The 24,823-nt window shown below is 42.7% G+C and overlaps 1 protein-coding gene across 1 annotated transcript in view; it reads right to left on the bottom strand.

Moving 5' to 3' along the window:
* Wdr81 (WD repeat domain 81) overlaps positions 1 to 24,823 on the bottom strand; it is a 523,698-nt gene that overhangs the window by 332,086 nt on the left and 166,789 nt on the right. The gene's annotated exons all lie outside the window — the stretch shown is intronic.

Below are 24,823 nucleotides of genomic sequence, written 5' to 3'. Positions count from 1 at the left end.
GGGCAAATCCTTGATGCAGACTTTTCAAATGCTGCAACAGGTTTGTGGGAAGGCTTGTTTGAGCTGTATGCAACGTCACAAGTAATTCCGCAGTTCAAATCTGGAAGAACATCCACTAAAGATGACCCCAAATCAGGATGGCCTTCCATGCTAAAAGATGACAATCGCATTGAGAAAGTGCAGGCTGTGATCCATGAAAATTATTGCCTGATTGTCTATGAAGTTTCCAAAGAAGTACAGTATGGATCTTTTTTTTTTATTGTGTCCGACTCTGGCCAAAGGGTTCAATGCCTATCCCAAGGTCCAGTAGTTCTTCTACATACCTCCACATGTCACCACTTCAATGCTAACACCCACTGTCCAAACTGCATAGATGCTAGGGCTGTCACATACAGGACTGGTGTACTGGTATTAGCAGGGGTATTTTTACAATATGTCAGCAGGTCTTCTGGTAGATCTGTAAAATTCTATTTTAACTGAAAAACTGAAGATGCATTGTGTTGCTGCAAAATCTGTGCCATGTCTGCTGACAGAGGAGCAAAACGAGAACCATGTCACAGTCAATCAGGAGCTGTTTGACTGTTCAAATGCTGATAAAAACTTTCTGAAAAATGTCATAATGGGTGATGAAATAGGGGTATAGGGTCATGATGTTGAAACAAAAGATATTTGTCACAGTGGGTTAGAATAACACCACTGTGACTAAGAAGGGCACATCAGAGTCGCTCAAATATGAAGGTGATGCTGAACATCTTTTTTGATTGGGAGGGCGTTGTTCATCATGAATTTGTTCCACATGGTCAGACAGTCAATCAAAAGTTTTACTTGGATGTCCTAAAGCATTTGAGGAAGGCAATGTGAAGGAAGAGGCCCAAGGCCTGGACAAACAAAACCAGAATGCTGAATTATGACAATGCACCTGCTCACACATGGCTCCTTATCCAAGACCTTTTGGTGAAGTACGAGATGACTATCATCCCCCAGTTGCCCCCAGATTTTTTTCTCTCAAAGCTGAAATCCACCCTGAAAGGCTGCCATCTTCAGATGACAGAGGAGATAAAAGAAAATTCACCAAGAGCACTAAACATATGATTGCTCAAGCATCTGTACCTTGATGACCAAGTGGCATCACATGCTGCAGCCAGTATTGGACTAAAGATCAAAGTCTTCACTACCCAGCATTCCTGTTGCGATCATGCTATGGCAGCTAATTGGTATGCTATTTAAAATGTTTGGCTTATTTTTGGACAAACCTTCTACTATATTAAGGAAGGGGAGCCACAAGTTTTATGTCTAGTGTACACCAAACTAAGCAGTGATGCTGATATAAATGTGCTGGGTTGGAAGGATTACAATGTGTGGAGCAGGGGTAGAGAGAGAAAATTTGGATAAGTGAAGACTGTGACTGGTAAGAAATTAAAAGTGAAAAGAAAAAATTTTGGAAATATGAAAGTTGCAATACTAGGATTGGAACTAACAGATGAACATGGTGGGAAGCTAGACATACAGGTATACCTCAATTTATGATACCTCAATATGCGATACCCTGACTTAGTGATGGGGGTAGAAATACCACCATACCCAGCCTAACGATGGCCAAACCCAGGCTTCGATTTTTTTTTTTTTTTACTGATTTTGATGATATCTTAGACTAAAACTGTGTGTTTAGGTTGATTTATAAGTTGTTTTTAGACTTAGATTAATGTGTTCTAGCCAGAGGTGGGGTGAACATTGTCATTTTGGGACACAGTTCACTAAGCTTGATTTTTTCAAGACTTATATTTGACGATTTTCAGACTTTATTTGTTGGCTTTAGTGAGTTATTACAGGTGTTAGCTTAGGTTAGTTTCTTTTACAGCCGTTCGGCCATTAAGACTGGCTTGAAACTTGTTTTTGGACTTTACTGGGTTGGTTTAGGACTTGGCTGGGGAGGAAACCCAAGGCTCAAAAACGCATCCCCATACAGTGTTTCCGTGTTGGAAGCGAGGTACCGTATATAGTAATCCCTCAATTATCTGGATGCTCCGTATCCATTCATGCTCAGCATACAGACGTTAGGCCTTGGTTCTATTAGGTCTGTATCCGGATTTAAGCGTCCGTAACCAGACGTAAAATTTCCAGTTTTGGTGGCTGGCTGGTCTCCAGAGTCTAAAAAGTGTTGGAGGTTTGCTGGAATCTCTCTTCATGCACATTAAGTCACCACCTCCCAGCCAGACTGACTTACCAAGCCTGGACTGCATCAGGGACTGGAGATATGCCTGACCTTTCAGGATACTAAGGTAGGGAAATAGTCCAACAGAGCCTCTCATGGCCCACAATGTGAGGGAAGCATCCAATTCATGAATGCATTTCTCTCCTGAGACCACAGTCTTCCTTCCTGAACTCTTGAGCAAGGGGCCACAGTACATTACTCATGTCCCATAATACAGCCTTCTCCAGCAGACTGGGATGCTCTTCAACCAGTGTTTCTATCGGTAACACTTATGGTCAAACCTCTAAAAATTAAAACTGACATTAGGGTGGAGCTTAGAAGATGGATTTTTTTTTTTTTTTTTTTTTCATATGCCTTACCCTGTAAAATTGTTCCACTTCAGCTAAAAATATTTGCAAAAAAGTTTGAACCTTCTAGTTTAATATTTAGAGGTAGCTCAATCATCAAAAAGAATACAAAAATAATAAATCTGTTAAAAAAAATACAGAAACAAATTGTGTACAATTTTCTTATCAATATGTAAAATGCTAAATTGCTTATGTTGATATTTATGTTAATCAACAGTTTGTCATATACATGTCTTAAAGCTGCTGAAATGCAACAAAATCAGCGTAGTCCACTGGGTCCTATCAGTGTGTCTCTTGCTGTCTGGATAATGTTGAAGTTGTGACTCACCTTTTGTCAAAAGGCCCCTGCATTCTTGATTCAGAGCAACACCATCTTCAGCATGATCATTCAGCACTTTGATGGTGCGGACAGTTGTTGCAGTTTCTTACAAGTCTTTCCATGCCTCTCACGTGTCTGGATCAATTTCGAGAAATGTGTCTGGAAGCTCCATCATTTCAGTGGAGTAGACTGTAGCACCAGTCGAGCAGGGAAGTACTCCCAAGGTGGGATGGAAAGCTGGTGACAGGGAGAGCTGGAGCTCCCGTTTAGCCCTCGGGACTAGTTCCTCACCGTCCCTCTTTGCTGAACTTTTTCAGTGTTTCAGTAACACAGAGAGTAGGCCAGCATGCTCTCCAACACAAGTTTCTCTAACTGTCAACACCAAACTACATGCACATGACACACTACACTTCCTTTTCCAAAATTAAATAAGAACAATGGCGTCTAATAACCAACCCTCGGAGTCCCCATGGGGCAGGAACCATAAATGCCCCCACCATCTGCTCCTCTCCCGGTGACATCTCAACGAACTGTCTGGAACTACTGTCTGACTCATTTCTTCATTTCTACAACATTCGCAGCCTTTCCTCTAACTTTCCCTCTGCTGAGCACCACCTCTCCTCCTATTTTAAACATCACCTTCTCCTCTTAACTGAGACTCAGATGTCTGAGGCAACTGATGACAAACCCTTTTCTGTATCCTCCTACTTTCTCTATACTTATTTCAAAGCCAAAGGTGGCTGTTGTGTATATGTACGCAAAAACTTATCTTGCTCTCGTGTTCCTGAACTTGATTCTTTTTAATTCTCTACTCTCTGGTTTTGGCTTTCCTGCCATTCTCTGACTAAATATATCTGTGCTGTTGACTTATCCCCTAATTCTACTGACTATGAAAAATTCTTCGACTATCTTACTTCTACGATGGAATACATCCTATCCATTTCTCCTTTCTCTGAAATCTCCATTCTAGGAGATTTCAATGTTCACCACCACCTTTGGCTCTCCTCTCCTTTCACTGATCTACCTGGTGAACAAGCCTACATCTCTTCTATCCTTAATGACCTAGTGCAGCTTGTACAGCACCCTACCCGTATCCCTGACCACCTTGGAGAGAGCTCCAACATTCTTGACCTCTTCCTTACAACTAATCCTTCTGCTTAAACTGTTAGTCTTTTCTCTCCATTAGGCTCCTCCGATCACAACCTTATCACCTTAACCTGTCCTATTGCTCCAGTACGGCCTGCGGAACCTCCAAAGAAACGTTGGTTGTGGGACTTTGGAGTTGCTGATTTGGAGGCCCTCAGGCAGTACTTCTTTGATTTTCCATGGAGTGATTATTGCTTCCATGGCCGGGAGCCATCTGAGAGTGCTTTGTGCATTACGAAGGTTATTCTCTCGGGCATGGAAGCATACATTCCCTTCTCATATCCTTTGACTAATGCAAGGAAGCCTTGGTTTACTCATGTTTGTTCTAATTCCGTCTACAAGGAGGGGGCCTATTAAAGGTACCAGAACCAACCCACCCCCGAATCACATTTTTTTTATGTTTCTGCCTGGAATCGTGCGGTCTGTTCTTGGCTTTGCTAAAAATAATTTCATCACTATTAAATGCTCTCAACTCTTCAACTCGAATTATTCACGCTCCTTCTGATACCCTGCCAAAACACTATCTAACAACTTTACCCCATCATTCTTCCCTCCTCTTTTCTACTCTGATGGCTATGTAGCTATTTCCTCTGCTGATAAAGCAGATCTCTTCACTCTGACTTTCTCCTCCAATTCCACCTTCGATCATTCTGGTGCTGTTCCTCCATCACTTCTCCCCTCTGACTTCCTCATGGCTGACATTAAAATTTCTTCAGCTGATGTATTTTCTGCCATCACTGGCCTCAACACTAACAAGGCATATGGGCCTGATGGAGTCCCACCTGTTGTCCTCAAGAACTGTGCTTACACCCTGCCTAGGTAAACTCTTTCGCCTTTGTCTATCAACTTGCACCTTTCCTTCTTGCTGGAAGTTTGTTCTCCCTCTGCCAGCTCCAATTAAGGGTGATCATTCCCAATCCTCTAACTACTGCCCAATTGCTTTAGCATCGTGTGTCTCAAAAGTTTTTGAGTCTATTCTGAACAGAAAATTTTAAAACATCTTTCCTATCATAACCTTCTCTCTGACTGTCAGTATGGGTTCCATCAGGGATGATCCATTGACGATCTTCTCATCAACCTTTCAATCTCCTCATCATGCTCCTTTTGGAATTTTGGCGAAAGCTTTGCCATTGTACTTGACATCTCAAAGGCTTTCGATAGAGTCTGGCATAAATCTTTAATTTCCAAACTGCCCTCTTACAGTTTCTATCCACCTATCTGTGCCTTCATCTATAGCTTCCTTTCTGGTCGTTCTATACCTCCTATTGTAGAGAGCCAGCATTCTTCACCTAGATCTATCAACAGTGGTGTTCCTCAGGGCTCTGTCCTATCACCAACTCCCTTCCTGTTATTCATCAATGACCTTCCATGCTGTACATCTAACCCTATCCACTCATACGCTGATGATTCCACCCTCCACCTTTTCATTTGGTTCCCGCAACGTCCATCTCAGCAGTTACTTCAATGAACAAGGGATGAGGCTATGGCACACCTAATGTCTGACTTGGCTCGTATCTCTGACTGGGGTAAAAATAATCTTGTTGTTTTTAATGCATCAAAGACTCAGTTCTTACACCTATCAACCTGACAAAATCTTCCACAGGAGTACCCACTAATGTTTAATAATATGCAGCTTATTCCTGCATCATCCTTAAACATACTTGGGGTTTCATTCTTTCGTGACTTATCTTGGAAAGATCATATTAGTATCTCATGTAAAATCGTTTCCAAGAGATTAGCTGTGATAAGCCGACTCCATACCTTCTTTACCCCTGCACAGTTGTTTACTTTATACAGGGGTTTTATTCGCCCCTGAGCAGAGTACAACTCTCATGTGTCGGGAGGCTCCCCACATACAGCTCTTCTCAATAGGGTGGAGTCAAAGGCTTTTTGTCTCATTACCTCTCCTCCTCTTACTGGCTCCCTTCAACCTCTGTCTTTTCGCCACACTGTTGCATCTTCTTTTCTATTGTTGCTTCAATGGTCACTGCTCCTCTGAACTGTCTGTTTGCATCCCTCCATCTCTAAGACGGGTGCATAGCGCCCATCTAGCAACAAACGCTCATCCCTTTTCTGTCCAACTCTCTAATGCATACTCCCAGTCCTTCATTTATGCAACAGGTCAACTCTGGAACTGTCTCCCTCTCTCTGTATTTCCTACTTCCTATGATCTCCAGTCTTTCAAACGTGGTGTGTCCAGGCATCTCCAAATGAATGGATCTTGAACTTGCCTCTCTTTTTTTTTTTTCTTGGAAGGAACAGCTTGCAGGCTCCTGGCCTTTGGTTCCTTCTTTCTTGCACACACACACACACACACACACACACACACACAAATCATACTCTTGACTGTGACAAAATCTTCAAGGGTCTGTTCCCTGAAAGAATTTAAATTGACACTGATTCATTTTGTATGACCCTGGTCAACTTCACCATCCTCTTTCATGGTGCTCACCATCAGCCTCTTTGCTGAAGTACTTACTTGGCTGTCAAATAGTGTCATTACAAGTAGTTCTGGTGACAGGTATCATAAGTGATTAGAAAACTTCTGTGCTATAGCCTTTAATACTGCAGAGCTGACTGTGGTGTTATTCAGAAGAGATTTCAACAGCAGGAAGTCGTTGTATGGAGAACTGGCTGCTAGGGAAGCCGTTATCCAAGCCTTCAGATAAACATGTCTTGCAAATCACACGCTTCTTGGAGTCCCGTTTCCTTTTTTGGTGTCAGGGTGAACTGGCCATGAAACATCCAGATCTTCAAGGAATAAATAACTCTAGACATCTATCGAACATGGTCCATGGCCCCAGGTGCCATGAATCTGACTCCCCTTGTGGAACAGCTCCAAGAAAGACAATGACCAATTCTAAAAATTCCCTATAGTCATCTCTTGGCTGGTTCTCCTATAGATGTCTAATTACAAACTCAGTGGTGCCCTCACTAATGTCTTCAACTAGCCCTAATACAGTAGTACTGTTTGCCTTTCCTGTTTGATATTTCTCTTGATGAACAACTGTCCAATATTCTTTGAAATGCTTGAAGAGAGGAACCTCAGAACATGATGTGATACCCAGATGAACTTAGAACACTGTACCAGTGACCAATTCCATGATGTGATGTCTACATGTTAATGACAGCAACTCCTTATAAAGCTTTTGTTCCATGAGGACACAAGTGCCAGCAATCCGACCAATGTTTCAGATGGTTGTACCAAAGCACATAGCACGAACACTGTTAACTAAACCCCAATCTTCCAATGCCCTGTGGATGGCTGCTGCCTGGGCCTTGCCAGTTCCACCGGGCAGCTTCATTACTGCTAACAACTGAGAAAGTCCTCTGCCAAAAACAATTACTGGGAGTTAATGAACCTGTTCTTTGCTAGTCAGCTCAACAATGAGTCTGGCATCCCAGTGAACAGCCAAAGGTACACTGCTTTGGAACTCAGCTTTTAACTCTAATACTTGTTTAGTTTTGTGTCTCATTCTCTGCCTGTGAATCAAGCCACAACTGACAGCAAGATTATCAATGCTGTGGCCTAAGCTCTGGGCTGTTTCAGCAATAACAAATGTTGCTTTCCAATCTGACATCTTCGTTCTGTCTAAAGTTACTGCATCTGGAGTGCTCTTTCTACGATGCTCTCTCTTTGTCAAAGCCCGAATGTGCAACTTACATCACCTTGGTCACTAGCTGTTTCATACTGCCTACCGCCTGCATCTTCTTCACTGAGGCTAGCGCCTGATGATTATATCAATGCTATTCTTTCAGTTTCCCTTCTTTGCATATCTTCCATTTGACAACGCCATTCAAGACTCTGCTCCTTCCTGTGCTCCGAACATTTTCTTTTGCAGCTAATGTTCCATCAATACCAGCCAATGATCCTCCTCTTCCATTTTCATGCTGAGAGTACCTACATGAGCAATGTCAGAGAGATCATCAAGTTTGGAGACAGACTCAGCTTTTCTGTCTTGCAGTGTTACAGACTGCTGTCCCATGTTTTTCTTAAGTAAACGCCATTCTTCAAATGTCCGTTCTAGTACTGTTTGGCAGTTCTGCGGATCTCTTACTGAGATTCTTGCCTTCTGCCAGAATTCTGTGATTTTTTGCTATTGTAGCTGATGATGACAGTTGGATAGTTTCCTTCAATTCCAGATCGTGATGTAGAATGAAAGCAAGTGCCATGCATTGTGAAGCGAGTGTACTTCCTGTTAATTCAGTTACAGTGGATTCAAGCTCATTAACATGAGTTTGCGATCTAGCTGCAGCTGCCATACTCCACTCTTGTGAGTCAGCCTGACAAATAAACAGTAGAACAAAATCACTCAAGGTGAAAATACAAAAGATCAGACAAATGAATACAAAACATGCAAACTGCAGAGGCTGTCTTGTATTTATAAAAAAATAAAAATGGGGTAATAAAAGAGGTACAAGGTAGGGTAGTGGATGTTGGAGTGGCCCTGGTGAGAGAGGATAGTGTTTGGAAACTCCCTGTACTGTTGTTTGCAGATGATACCGTGCTGTTGAGTGAAGACGAAGGAGAGCTGCAAGGCTTGGTGGATGAGTTTGAGAGAGTGTGTAGGAAACGGAATCTAAAGGTGAATGTAGGGAAGAGTAAAGTGATGGTCTTTGAGAGAGGTGAAGTCAGTGAATGTACAGCGAGGTTGGATGGTGAGGAATTGGAAAATGTGAGTACGTTTAAGTACTTGGGTAGTGTGATGAGTAAGGGTGGAGGTTTGGAGGGTGAAGTGCTTGAAAGGGTACAGCAGGGAAGAAAGGTTGCTGGTTCTTTGAAAGCAGTGATAAGAAACAGGGAAGTGAGCATGGAAGTGAAAAAGTTACTACATGACAGTATTGTGATACCAACTCTAACGTACGGAAGTGAAGCGTGGACGTTGTTGGAAGGACACAAGTCAAGAGTGAGAGCCGTGGAAATGAGTTATTTAAGAGGAGCCTGTGGAGTCACATGGAGAGACAGGCTGACGAATGAGGATATAAAGGAGCGTTGTGGTGTTGATGTGGATGTGATAGGAAGCGTTATGAGGAACACACTGAGGTGGTTTGGCCATGTGGAGAGGATGGAGGGTGAAAGACTGACGAAGAGAGTGTATGTGAGTGAGGTGGAGGGGGAAAGAGGGAGGGGGAGGCCGAGGATGAGATGGAGAGATGGGGTGGAGAGGTATATGAGAGAGGGGGGTGTGAGTTGGGAGCAGGGGAGTGAAATGGCGGGGGACAGGGCGACTTGGAGGCGATTTGTTTGTGGCCACCCCAAACGGGATTGAGGCGTCTGGCAATAGATAGATAGATAGAAATGTAAGCATTTAATGGCAACTGTTTTTAGGGAATAAGGATTATTTACCTGCAATTCCATGTTGAACACTTTTCAGAAACGTACGTTACAATAATTTTGCATTCACCACAAATAAACTTCAATAATGATAAAGTTTTTCTTCTGTAAAACACACACAGCTGAATTATAAATATCAATTTTTTTCAGTTTTGAAGGTTCCAACATGTCTGCATGCGTCAACCTTGGTCACCTAATGGCAGCTCTCCACGCTGCTCGATCTCTGGCAGCTTCTCTATTTAGTCCCTCAATCCTGAAGTCACATTCAATGACCTCGTCCCGGGTCTTTATCGGTCTACCTCTCGCTATCCTACCCTAAACAATAATACTTCTCACTTTCTGCACTCAATTATCATCCCCCATCCTTTTCACATGCCCAAAACATCTCAATCTACCTCTCCTCATCACAACACCAATACACTCCAGTCCCATCCTACCTCTCAACTCTTCCATCATAAACCTAGCCCCCTGGCCTCGCACTATGGATGCACTGCACATCCACCTAATTAATGCCATTTCTGTACATTTGAGCCAGTAAAATATCCTCTTCCTTTACTGCCCAAGTCTCACTACCATACAGTAATACACTCCTAACACATGCCACATACAAAGATCCCTTAGCACAGAGGAAGAGCTCTCTCAATCTCAGGACAGGCAACACCTCCCTGAACTTCTTCCAACCACTCCTCACTCTAGCCACACAGCTAGCTCCTACCCCACCTCCAGCACATAACATGTCTCATAGATAACAAAACTCTTGCACACACTCAAGAGACTCACCAGCAAGTTCAATCCTTTCACACCTGGCAATATCCACATGGTCTCCCCGACACACTGCACACATGAAATCAGCATTATCTCACAGTCTACCTTTAATACCACTACATCTCTTAAGCACCCACTTATCACAAACACTGCATAAGATGGAATTACTTCCCATGCCCTTGTGACAAATCGCATATGGCCACTCTCCCTCTTCTTTGACAGTACCACCACCAGCCCTAGATACCATCACTTTTGTTTTATCTGCATTTGATCTTAAGCCCTTCTGCCCCATACCATCTCTCCATTCCCTAAATCTTTCCTCCACCTCCCTTTCATTCTCTGAAACCAACACAAAATAATCACCATACATATCCTACGGGAGTCCATTTCTGAAATCACGTGAGAGAGCTTCAAGTACCATGATATACAACAAGGGGCTCAAGACTGACCCCTGAGGTACATCAACATTCATGGAAAACTCATCACTCAAATCTCCATTCACCCTCACCTGGGTGTGAGCACTCACATATATGGCCATAACAACCCAGACCAGCCACTCCTTGATCCTAAGCTTTCTCATTGCCCACCTCAACATCTCTTAAGGAAGTCTGTCAAAGGCCTTCTCCAAATCAACAAAAACAAAGTACACTTCCCTTTTCTTTCCTATATATTTTTCCTGAAGCTGTCGCACAATGAATATGGCATCAAAGGTCCCTTTGTCTGGCATAAACCCAAACTGCATCTCATCAATATTCACTCTTTCTCTAATCATACCTTCTAGAACTCTCTCCATTACCTTCATTATCTGGTCTAAAAGCTTCATACCTCTATAATTTCCTCTTTCCAGGGCACCACCCTTCCCCTTGTACACATTTACAATTACACTCTTCAGCTAATCACCTGGGACGACACACTCACATAATAATGATAATAATCTGGCCTTTTGTTTCTCAAAATCGCCAGTTCTTCCTTTGGGAATTCACTAGCGCTCGACACACATCCATTATTTTTACAATTACAAGAATTGTGACATTTCTCGTATACAATACAAGCTACATCACATATACGTAAAAGTGGCAATAATTAAACCCTATAACCATCCAACATAGTACCTCTCTCCAGGTCATAGCATTTCGAAAAAAGAATGGCTTTCAGCTGTCTCTTAACCCCTTAACCGTGGGGAGTCACTTTCGTGACACTCGGGCACAATGGATCATACCGCGGGGCGTCACTTTTGTGATTCTGTGTTATTTTGAATTCTCCCGGGCTTACAAGTGGTGGCTTGTATCATCTATCAGTACTGCCAATGTCCAACACTAGTCAGCACTCCAAATCTCATCTGTACTCCCATCCTTTGTTGACAATTTAGCTATTTTCTCCGTTCCTGACTCCCCTCCCTACCTCCCCTCCATTACCCTCTCCTCTCGCCTGCCCGGCCGCGCTGACCGAGCAAATCTTCCCCAGAATTTTCCACTGATTTCATCCATTGAAATAAGCCCTATGCCCTATTCTTATACAAAATAATATACACCAAAAAGAAATAAGGTAAGTGATAGTGCTATACACCTGGAATTGGCTAATTATCACCTGACAACACCTCACAAGCACTCGTTCGCTAATTTCCCACGGTAATTTCCCCTTGAAATATGCCGTATAATCTATTCTCGTAATAAAAATATATATATGAAAGGAAGGGAGAAGCCTAAGTGATATTTACATTCACCTGGAACTATCTATTTTTTTATGTATTGTCGAGATTTCCTACCAATCATTTTTTTAGCATGTACTGCTAATGTCCTACAATAGTCAGCACTCCTCTCATCTGTACTCCCATCCATTGTTGACAATTTAGCCATTTTTCCCCGTTCTTGACTCCCCTCCCTACCTCCCTTCCATTACCCTCTCTCCCCTCCCCACCTCACCTCCATTACCCTCTCCTCTTGCCTGCCCGGCCGCGCTGCGCTAAAGCAAAGCTTCCCCGGAATTTTCCACTGATTTCATCCATTGAATAAGCCCTATGCCCTATTCTTATACAAAATAATATATACCAAAAAGAAAAAAGGTAAGTGATAGTGCTATACACCTGGAATTGGCTAATTATCACCTGACAACACCTCACGTGCACTCGTTCGCTAATTTCCCACGGTAATTTCCCCTTTGAAATATCCCGTATAATCTATTCTCGTAATAAAAATATATACAGTATAAGAAAGGAAGGAAGACGCCTAAGTGATATTTACATTCACCTGGAACTACCTATTTTTTTATGTATTGTCGAGATTTCCTACCAGTCATTTCTTAGCATGTAAGTTAGCAGCTGTCACCCTGCTGTCACTGTCAACCCTTGCCTGCCCATATACGCCGCGTCATTCAGTTCCTTGTCGTCCCCTGAGGTCAAACCATGTTGCACTCACGCCCTACCATTTCCGCCGCTTCTGCGCCCACTGCAAAGGGCCCTGTGACCTCAACCCCTAGAAAAACTCGTGGGGGAAGCAGTAAAGGACTAAGTGACTCAGCAGTGGAACATGAACTTAATGAATTATCAATGATAATGATGGATAGTGACTTTGATCTTTCGGGAGAATCGTGTGATGAGCCGGGGGAGGAAATCGTGACAGAAACTCCTAGTACGAGTGCTTCAGTGTCCCAAGTTATCCCTAGCTCCACAGGAAAGGAGCCCTTAGTGCAGCAAGGGAGGGAATTTGGGAAGGGAGTGAAAAGGCGGCAGGTTAGCCCCGGAACAATGGCCCCGCGTGACCCAGCCTGCCATGAGTCCCGAAATGAATCACCTTCCCGCTCCCCCAGCCCTACTTCACTAATTTCTTCCTCATCTTCAGTGGAATTTTCTCCTGAGCCTTCATCATCGGAGTCGCCACCAGCACCAACAGTGAAGGCAGGCCGTAGGGGAAGAGGTAAATCCCTGACATATAAAAGTAGAGTAGCAAGTAGAGTAAGGGCTGCTAGTGCTACTCGGCAACCTAGGGTCAGTGCGAGTGACCTTGAAACAGCCCAGTCTGCCTCACAGCCACCCTCCACCCTCACCCACCCTACACCGCCACGACAGGGAATCCTGGACGCCTTCGCGTGGACGGAAGGTTCCGATTTCGCCCCTGAACATTTAAATTTTGATGAGAGTTCCTCAGGGATACACCCTGCCTTCACTCTTGACGAGGATGCTGAGTGTGTGGACTTCCTTTTGGCCTTCCTCGATGACAAAATCATGCAGCACATATGTGATGAGACAAACAGGTACGAATCACAACGTCCTGCAAGTGGTGCAAGTGCATCAAAGATGCAACTGTGGACCATGCTGGGAGTGCAGGAGCTGTTTGTGTTCTTCACCCTCATGCTTCTCATGCCACACTCAAAGAAGCATGAGTTGGAAGAATACTGGTCCATGGACCCCTTACAACCCTCACCCACCTTCAATAAGTACATGGGCAGAGATCGCTTCCGGAACATCATGGGAAACCTGCACTACGCCAACAATGATGTACCTTCCCAAACTGACCCACTCTGGAAGATCCGGGAGATTTTGAGCAGAATGAAGGATAAGTTTATGTCATTCTTCCACCCCTTTCAGAAGGTTGTCATAGATGAATCCTTGGTTTTGTTCTGAGGACGTCTTAGGTTTGTACAGTACATTCCAAGCAAACGCCATCGCTTTGGAATCAAGTTCTTTGTACTGTGCAACTGTAAGATGGGGTACATCCTTGACTTCGTCATCTATTCAGCCAGCATTGTCCATCTGGACAAAACACACCCTCTTGGCTTCTCAGGCTGTGTAGTGAAAGTGCTGCTTGAAAGGTATTTTGGTGGGAATCATGTGCTGTATACAGACAATTATTATACAGCACTGAACCTTGCTAAATATCTTTCAGAGCACGGCATCGGCTCCTGTGGCACTGTGAAGAGTAATCTTGCCCACTTCCCCAAATTCCCGGACGCAGGAAACTCGCAGCGAGGAGACGTGCACCTACGCAAGTCTGAGAAGATGCTGGCAATACCGTGGCATGACAAGAGGGTCATGCACATGCTCACCACCGTACACAAGGGGTAAATGAAAGACAGTGGGAAGGTCGACCGTAGGACAGGCGAACCTGTGAGGAAACCTGATGCTGTCATAGACTATAATATCAACATGCGGCTGGTGGACAAGTCCGACATGATGACTGGAGAAATCGACTGCCTCAGGAAGAACACTAGGTGGTACAGTAAAGTTTTTCTGCATCTCATAGAAATGATGATGCTAAATGCCTTCATCCTGTACAAGATGAAGGTAAAGCCACCCAAGTCCTTCTCCTTGAGGTTGTTTGCCAGGACTTGTGTTCAGCAGCTGCCTGAATGATATGGTAGGGTGACAGCAGCAGGTCCAAGGCGGCATGCAGTAAGACTTCCCGACAGACTTGAGCAGAGGGCATACATGGATCAGCACAGACTGGTGCAAATGCCTGCCACAACCAAGAGGAAGGCTGCGATCCGCAGGTGCCAGGTGTGTGCACATACCACCCGACGCACACCTGAGCACAAACGCACCTCTTGGCAGTGCGCTGAGTGCCAGGTTCCCCTCTGCGTTACCTGCTTCTTTGATTACCACAGCCTGAAACAGTTCTAAAAGTCTATCTGTCTATTGCCAGACGCCTCAATCCCGTTTGGGGTGGCCACAAACAAATCTCCTCCATGTCGCCCTGTCCCCCGCCATTTCACTGCCCTGCTCCCAACTCACACCCCCCTCTCTCATATACCTCTCCACCCCATCCCTCCATCTCATCTTCGGTCTCCCCCTCCCTCTTCCACCCTCCACCTTACTCACATACACTCTCTTCGTCAATCTTTCACCCTCCATCCTCTCCACATGGCCAAACCACCTCAGTGTGTTCCTCACAACGCTTCCTATCACATCCACATCCACACCACAACGCTCCTTTATATCCTCATTCGTCAGCCTGTCTCTCCACGTGACTCCACAGGCTCCTCTTAAATAACTCATTTCCACTGCTCTCACTCTTGACTTGTGTCCTTCCAACAATGTCCAATCTTCACTTCCGTACGTTAGAGTTGGTATCACAATACTGTCATGTAGTAACTTTTTTACTTCCATGCTCACTTCCCTGTTTCTTATCACTGCTTTTAAGGAACCAGCAACCTTTCTTCCCTGCTGTACCCTTTCAAGCACTTCACCCTCCAAACCTCCATCCTTACTCATCACACTACCCAAATACTTAAACGTACTCACATTTTCCAATTCCTCACCATCCAACCTCGCTGTACATTCACTGACTTCACCTCTCTCAAAGACCATCACTTTACTCTTCCCTACATTCACCTTTAGGTTCCGTTTCTTACACACTCTCTCAAACTCATCCACCAAGCCTTGCAGCTCCCCTTCGTCTTCACTCAACAACACAGTATCATCTGCAAACAACAGTACAGGGAGTTTCCAAACACTATCCTCTCTCACCAGGGCCACTCCAACATCCACTACCCTACCTTGTACCTCTTTTATTACCCCATCCATGTACAGATTGAACAACCATGGAGACATGACACATCCCTGTTTCAAACCAACTTTCACAGAGAAAAATTCACTTAGTTCACCATCCACACGCACTGCAGCCTTCGCACCATCGTACATACTCTTCACAGCATTCAACAACTTCCCATCTACTCCATATATTCTTAACACTTTCCACAATCCTTGTCTATCCACCCTGTCATATGCTTTCTCCAAATCCATGAAAGCCGCATACAACTTCTTTCCCTTCTCTAGAAACTTTTCCACTAAAGATCTAAGAATGAATATCAGATCTACACAACCTCTTCCCTTCCTAAAGCCTCCCTGTTCTTCTCCAACTAATTTCTCTGTTCTTTCTCTAACTCTGTCTATAAGTAACCTACCATACACTTTTCCTATTATACTAAGAAGACAAATGCCCCTATGATTACCACACACTTCTTTTTCCCCTTTTCCTTTGTACAAGGGAATAATTATACCTGACTTCCAATCCTCCGGGACTCTACCTTCCTCCCAGGCCAATCTGCACATCTTCCACATCCATTCTACTACTATCTCTCCCCCATGCTTCAGCATTTCACCACACACTCCATCAATTCCTGGGGCTTTCCCTGATTTAACTTTCTTCATTGCTTCCACAACTTCCATCCTACTGATTTCTTCCTGTCTTCTCACCTCCCTCCTTCTCCCAGCCATTCCCCAGCCACTTATACTCGCATTACTTCCATCCTCCACGTTCAACAATTCCTTAAAGTGTTCTCTCCATCTGCTCACTTTTTCTCCCTTCTCCACTAGTAATCTACCATTTTTATCTTTCACTCCCCTGCTAACTTCACTTCCACCCTGTCTTACTCTTTTCACTTCTCTCCAGAACATTTTCTTACAGTCCAAATTCCTTCCAAATTCCTCATTCACTCTCTTCTTACTCTCTCTTACTAATCTTTTCACCTCTCTCTTCCTTTCCACATATAACTCTCTCTTCCGCCTCTCAAGTGGAAAATGTAAATAATGTGTAAATAATGTGTAAATAGCACCTGAAAGCAATGGATGAAAATATGATGGAACAGTGTAATATTGTTTTATAAGTCACGGCAAGTGACAGTGCATTACATAGTGTAAATAAAATAAAGTGTAAATATTGAAAATACAATAGAAAATGTAAATAGAAATGTAAATAATTAGTAATATAAGAATATGAGTACAAATACTTGAAGTTATGACAGTGACAGTGAAACCGTGGCTCTCTACGTACTTTACTGATAGAGAAATTGATTGCCTACAGTGACAATAAACTACTATTACTGAAGGAAACTTATCGATAAAGACTGAGGATATATATAAGTGTTATATAGTAATAGGAATATAAAGTGTGAGTGTTTTTATGAATAATAAATGACAGAACACCAGCGGCAAACGAGCGCAAGTGGGGTCATACGCTCTCGCATTTTCATTGCTTTCACAGTTTTTTTTTTTTTTGGAGTAAAGATTCCAAACTATTTGAAAATCATAGAATAGTGTTTCTAGTGATAATATCAGGCTGTGGTAATCATATTACGGGTTGTCAGGAAGTGTAAAGTGAAGACTTTGTTACCCAATTTCAGAGGTCTCCACAAGTCCTATGGTACTTGACGAAGGCTCAACAAACATCCCAGGAGAAAGCTGAAGGTATGTGCCATATGCATATATAATTTTAAAATTCTAGGACTAATAACTGATTTTTGGCAAATATTTTTAGAGAGTCTGTCGGAGCGCGAATATGCCCGCAGGACACGCAAGTCAGAGCAAAACAAGCCCGCGGTTTAGGGGTTAAAGGATTCAACAGAAGAAAGTTGTCTTATAGACAATGGCAACCTGTTATATAATCTAGGGGCTCTATACACAAAAGAACGATCAGAGAAAGATGACTGGTGAATGGCTCCTGGCTCGTCAAGATGCAAGGAATCATCTTCACTGTGTAACATCACACCTGGGTGTGCCGATGGGAGTTTTAACAATTCAGCAAGATACTTCAGTTCACCAAACTTAAGAACCTTAAATGTAATAAGACACAGTTTAAATTCAATTCTAGCCTTTACTGGTAACCAATGCAACTCAATCAGAAACTGGGTAGTTGAGGTTCTCACGGGGAGACCAAAGATAAGCTGTGCTGCCCTGTTCAACATAGACTGAACTTTTGTTAGTACATTATTTGGAAGACCAACCCACAGTGAATTACAATAATCAACATGAGACAAGACCACTGCATGGACCAATGTTATGAGGCACTGTCTATTCAGGAATTTTCTCATAGAGTACAGAATTCGGATATGCAAGTTACACCCTCTGACAACCTGATTAATATGTTCTTTGTAATTTAACTTAGAATTAAAATAAACACCCAGATTTCGAACAGAACTGACTGGATGAAACTGTGACATGCCAATGTTCAAAGCCAGGGCATTATCAGTGTCATCACCCCTTCTATTTCCTCTGATGATGATGATCTCAGTTTTACCATCATTCAGCTTAGGTTTCCTATTAGCCATTCAAATCTACTTCTATTTCCTCAGATGATGATGATCTCAGTTTTACCATCATTCAGCTTAGGTTTCCTCTTAGCCATTCAAATCCTAATATCAGACATTAAAGATTCAAACTCTGTCTTAGTATCGTTGATACCTGACACCTTAACATAGAGCTGGGTGTAATCAGCATAAAAATGACTGGACACATCATGAGCATCAAGTTGAGACGATAAACCCGAAATTGGACCCAAAATTGATCCTTGAGGAACTCCAAATAGAAGGGGAGCAGAATCTGAGCTAGCGTAATCAACAACCCCTCTCTGAGATCTGTCCGACATACGACTTAAGGAGCAAAAGGGCACTATCATGAACGCCATAAAAATATAGATCATCCAACAATAGTTCATGATCTACTGTATCAAAAACTGTAGACAGATCCACCAGAACTATGAGAGAGAACATCCCACTACAAATGTCTACCACCAAGTCACTTTGAATCCTTGTTAGTGCAGTTTCAGTTGAATGGTATTTTCTGTATGCTGATTGAACAAAAGGAACAACTCTGTTGTGTTCCAGCAGTGGTAAGAGTTGATCGAGTATGGCCCGCTCAATACTCTTGGATAAAAAAGACAGGTTAGAGACGGGATGATAATTTGTCATGCTCTCGACATCAAGGCCAGGTTTCTTAATTAGGGGCCTAAGCAAAGCACATTTCTCAGACTGCACAAAATTACTTTCTAAGAAGCATCTGTTTATTATGTCACAGATAAATTCTGCAGCATGCTCATACACATCAGGCAGTTGTGACATGTTACAGGGATTGAGTGAGCAAAGTGTTTTATTAAGTTCTCTGATGTAACATTTGACTTTGTTTACATCCAGCGGATGAAATGTTGAAAGCAAATGATCTCCAGTGCACCATGGCTGGAAGTCAACTGAGTACACTTCACTAGGAGAACTGCTGTCTAAATCACTTCTTATGCGAGACATCTTACTTCTAAAAAATGAAGCAAAATCAGAAGCCAATTGGGAATCAGATACAGAAGTTGGTTTAACAATTACATTCCTCTGACCAACCAAATTGTTCACAACTGCAGACAGTTTTTTTTTATCACCACTGCATGAATCAACTTTATTTTGATAATACCTAGCCTTTTGGGCTTTTAGAGTGTGAACGACTGCTCTTCTCGTGAAAACATAACGCAAATGAGTTACTTTGGTCAGCTGCAAGTGCCACTCACGTTCAATACTCTTGGATAAAAAAGACAGGTTAGAGACGGGATGATAATTTGTCATGCTCTCGACATCAAGGCCAGGTTTCTTAATTAGGGGCCTAAGCAAAGCACATTTCTCAGACTGCACAAAATTACTTTCTAAGAAGCATCTGTTTATTATGTCACAGATAAATTCTGCAGCATGCTCATACACATCAGGCAGTTGTGACATGTTACAGGGATTGAGTGAGCAAAGTGTTTTATTAAGTTCTCTGATGTAACATTTGACTTTGTTTACATCCAGCGGATGAAATGTTGAAAGCAAATGATCTCCAGTGCACCATGGCTGGAAGTCAACTGAGTACACTTCACTAGGAGAACTGCTGTCTAAATCACTTCTTATGCGAGACATCTTACTTCTAAAAAATGAAGCAAAATCAGAAGCCAATTGGGAATCAGATACAGAAGTTGGTTTAACAATTACATTCCTCTGACCAACCAAATTGTTCACAACTGCAGACAGTTTTTTTTTATCACCACTGCATGAATCAACTTTATTTTGATAATACAAAGCCTTTTGGGCTTTTAGAGTGCGAACGACTGCTCTTCTCGTGAAAACATAACGCAAATGAGTTACTTTGGTCAGCTGCAAGTGCCAATCACGTTCTGCTTTTCTATGTTGTCTACACAAAGCATTAATGGATGGACCATACCATGGAGAATTACCACGTACAGTGATTGTTTTTACTACCTCATGACAATAATGGTCAAAAATTGACCTAAGCTCATTGTTGTAAATATCAACCAATTCATCAGAAGAAAGATTCGAAGAATCAATGTAGTTTAAACGCTGATCAGTTTCAAGACACATCACCTGGTGGTCAACATTCCAGTAATTTCTGAACCTAATGACCTTATTATATGAAGGGGATTTCGGGACATCAAAACTAAGGGTGACCAGAGCATGATCAGAGATGAGGGGGTCAAATGAGTCAACCTCCACATCTGATATGCGTGTGCAACCAACAAGGGCCAATATCTGGTCAAGGACATGTCCTGAGACTTGAGTTGGATTACTCACGTGATTGAAAAAATTGTTCTGGGTGATCAACTCAAGGAATGCTGAAGAAAAAGGTTTTGACTCTGGACTGTCAACCCAATAATTGAAATCATCACAAACAAGAAGTCCTTCAGGTTTAAGAGAAAACCCTTCAAGAAACTGCCCAAACTCCTCCATAAAACCTCGATCTGTGCTGGATGACCTGGTCAATAGACAATTGCAATTCTAATGGTATTCTGATGGAAATTTATTAATACTTCCATCAATTCAAATGAAGATGGGGTCAGGTCTGAGTCAGTGAGAGAAACGTTTGCAAGTGCTGCTGAGTAGATGAGTGCTACTCATCCTCCCGGATAATCAGCAGCAGGCCTGGGAATACTACTAATAGAATGTGTCTTAGGCAAAGCATTACGAATAATATCGATATCAGACTCATACATCCAGGTTTCAGCCAAGCACAAAATGTCAAGCTCGTGCTGATTTAGAGCTTCATTAATATAGTCTATCTTATTATGGATAGAATGAATATTTAAAAGACCCATGCTTAACTGGTTCAAGAGGGACGTAGTCAGTTTTCTGAATGGTCAAAATTAGCGTTTTCAATCAATCTATTCCTATGAGAAATCATAACTAGACAATCTCTACTTGATGCAAAGTGGGCAACCGACTGTGAATTTGAATTAGCATCTTGATGTCTTAAAGAAGGGCAGTTGCTGCATTTGGGAGAATTTCTGTTACTACAATCCTTAGATTTATGGGTTCCAGCACAAAAGACACATTTAGGTTCATCATTTTTCCTATAACATCTCTCAGATGTATGACCAAAGCCCTGACAGTGATGACACTGTGTAACCCAGAATCTATTGAAAGCGCGGAATCTTGTAAGATCCACATAGATGTAATTGCCCTGTTCAACAATGGAGGATCTCAGCTCTGGTGACATCTTCAAGACAGCAGTTTTGGTGTCATTCATTGTTCTTGTGAAGAGAAGGTTGAGGGTACAACCTCGATCAACGAACATCTTAATTTTATTGTTTTTTCTCAGAATGTTTGGGATGATGTCAGAGTCACCCAAGCAAGAGGAAAAGGCCTGTCACTGTCATTTTAGGCAACATTTTCTTTGGCTCTGATATGCAAAAAGTGCCCTCGGAGCCAAAATGATCAGTCAGCACCCCAGTTGCTTCACCTTTGGCCTCAGCTGACGGAAACTTCATTACCAGCCCACCAGCCTCGGTCTTAAGGCAGCTATCAACCGGTACCGAGTTAAGTACACCTCTGATGTCTTCTGGTCCCATCTGATTTGCCAGGGCATCAGCACCGCTCTTTGGTTTCACAATCAGTACATGCTGACTATGAACGGCTTTTTTCTGGCCATGAGCACTGATCTCAATGACGCCCCCAGGCAGATCCTTCCCCTCCCCCACGAAAGACCCGCGAAGAGCATCCGCAAATGACTTGGCCTGATCTTGCGTGACAGCCATGGGTGATGAGACCTTGGCCTCTAGTGGCTCCATTCTGTTTGAAATGTCTCTAATTGCCTGAAAGATTGGGCCAATAACTTTATCTTCAAACTCCTTGGTTACACTACTTCCTCCACCAGCCAAGACCTCATCTGCTGGTGCAACACATTGGCTACACAGCCAGTGAAAGCCTAGCTGGTGGCTCTTCTTCATAAATGGATAGTCACCTGCGTCCAAATTTTCACAAGCTATATGAACCCACGCGCTGCAGTAGGCGAACTTCAGTGCTTGTGCACTTTTTGCTACAGACCTACTGCAGCAAGGGCACTGGTGTTGTTTGGTCATGGTAAAGGAGAACAAAAACAAAACAAAATGACAATAACAAGAGCAAAAAGTATATACAATACTACCCGGGTAGTGTCGCCCTCGTTTGTGTCACCTTAATTTAGGAGAAAAAAAAAGAAAATCGAAAAAAACACAAAAAACAGAAATGGAGAAAAAAAAAAACAGGGTGTCTGAGAGGTCACCACGAGCAGGTGGGGTACGACTTGACTACCCTTCTAAGAAAGGTAACCCAAACCAAGGTGTATTTATCAGGTCAGTGACTTACATCACTCCTATATCTCCTGAGGCTTTCAATATTTCAGAAGTCAACCCAGACACACCTGCTGCCTTTTCTACCTCCATCTTGCCTATTGCCCCGCTCACAGTAGCAGTGTCAATCAAAGGCCATGGACCAAAAACTGGATCTGCTGGCTCCAAACCTTCCCTGTCCCAGTCAAACTCCTCATTCAACAACCGGTTGCAGTGCTTTCTCCATGTACCTTTAATATCTCCACTGTTCACCACAACGCTTCCTTCATCATTCTTCACATACTGCTCATCTATGATACCTCTACTCTCCCTCTTCATCTGATCTGCCACTTTAAAAATAATATTCTTCCCTTCCACACAATTTAGGTTATCAAGTAAAAGTCTCCGTGACTCAGACTTCACCCTGTAAACCTCTTTTCTAGCCCAATACTTGGCAGCCAAGAATTCCTCTTTGTTACCACCCTTCTTCCAATTTTTTCTCCTAACTGCAGCTTCTACGCCCTCATCCCACCACCAAGTCACTTTATGTCTTAGTAGGCCTCTTGTTCATCCGCATACTGAATTACTAACTCTCAAGAGGTTGATCTTGAGGGCTCAGTACTGTTCATTTACACTTCTATCAACGTCTCCCTGTTCAGCCACCACTCTCCTCATCTCGTTATAGAATGTATCCCTTACTACCTGGTCTTTCAGCTTCCATATTTTCCTCTTGGGTGCATCGGTCCTCTTTTTCATCACCCACTCCTTAAGCACCCACATATCAATAATTTATGTTTCTGCACACACTCCTCACTCCTTATAACTTTAACATCCCTCACTAACCTCCTATCAACCCTCCTGACCAGGAAATAGTCTATTTGGCTGCTATCTCCCCCTGACTCATATGAAATCAACTACTATCTCTTTTCCTGACATGTGCGTTGCACACGATCATGTGCCTCCCCAAACTTAAGTATCCTTTCCCCTCCTCATTTCTTGTACCCTATACACATCCCCTATGTACTCCTTCATATTCTTGAGCTGCTTCACCTACATGACTATTTAAATCCCCCTCTAACACTACAATCTCATCATCCCCCATACCACTTACTACACGTATTGAGTCATCCCAAAATATATGGGACAAACTTGATGATGTCAGCATACTGTCCAAGTGACACAGCCGGATGAAAATATTATAAACACTGGAAATTCTGATTCAGAATTTGCACTGAACATTTCAGCATCATGTACAACTATACTGCACAAGTTTACATCATCTGCAAATATAAAGGGTGATTCATGATATAATAATATTACTTGGGTAACTGTAACTCACATAGGTACAGTGATCTGGTTCACTTTACTCATGAATGCCCTACGTGGAACCATTATTAGATGCATTCAGAACATCAGTGTTGTTAAACTATCAGTAAATGTTCACCAAACTCACAGATACTTTTTTTTTTTTTCATGTTCCAACAAAATTAAGCGGTAAGGTTATATTTTAAAAAGCCAAAAAATAAACTCCACCCTAGCTGACATGCAATTTCTTTACAATGCTCTGCTCCTGATAGTACTGGCTACAGGAACCTAAGAAGTGAAACTGGAGATGATTACAGCACACATAAGAATTTGACAGCTTTTACATGACATGAATGACCTGTCTACATTAGCTCTTGCAAACTTTGTGAGAAGGAATGAAACCAAATTCTGTCATCCTAAACCATGGTATTTTCCAGAACTTCTTTCCAACTCAGTCCATTCCATTACCCTTTATGCCTAGTCCGGGCAGCTGAAACTTAATTAAGAGCTAATCTGCCCCAAATACTGCCCTCTGGATATGGCCAAACTCTAAGCATCCCTGTTCAACTGTTCTGATATTAAAGCTGTTAAGTTCAGTTCTAGTGAGCAGATCCTACTTTGGTACCTATGGCCCATAATCTTTGTAAAAGGGTGTCTTTTTTTTACATACAGTTTCTTAACTTTCATCAAAACAGCTAAATGACCAAGGTTTCTGGACTTCACTCAATACTTTCTTTAGGTATTCACAGCCCAGCGTTAATAAATCAGCCTGTGTTGCAGCAGGATTTGGTCATTTTTCATGGGACTGTTGGAAATTTCCATAAGCCTGCAGGCAAATGTACCCACTTTCTTCAAAGCCCTCTTTTATCACACTTTTGCCAAATGATGGTGTCCTGTTATAAATCCTAAATTTTTTCAGTTAGATAAATTATGCAAATTTGATAGCTCAGTTTCTTTGTACTAGTTAACCCTATCAGGTTTCTGGGCCGGGCAGATTATGTCTGTGCTAGAGTCAGCTGCTCTCGTGCTGACCCACATCTCTGCACTGCAATGTTTTTCTTTGATCGC

The sequence above is a fragment of the Coenobita brevimanus genome, chromosome 93 (assembly GCF_032717465.1).
Source record: "Coenobita brevimanus isolate Jiangsu-jjx chromosome 93, ASM3271746v2, whole genome shotgun sequence".
In the NCBI taxonomy this organism is placed as follows: domain Eukaryota; kingdom Metazoa; phylum Arthropoda; class Malacostraca; order Decapoda; family Coenobitidae; genus Coenobita; species Coenobita brevimanus.
Note: the sequence above shows the minus strand (reverse complement) of the source record. Positions and strands in the feature narration are given on the sequence as shown.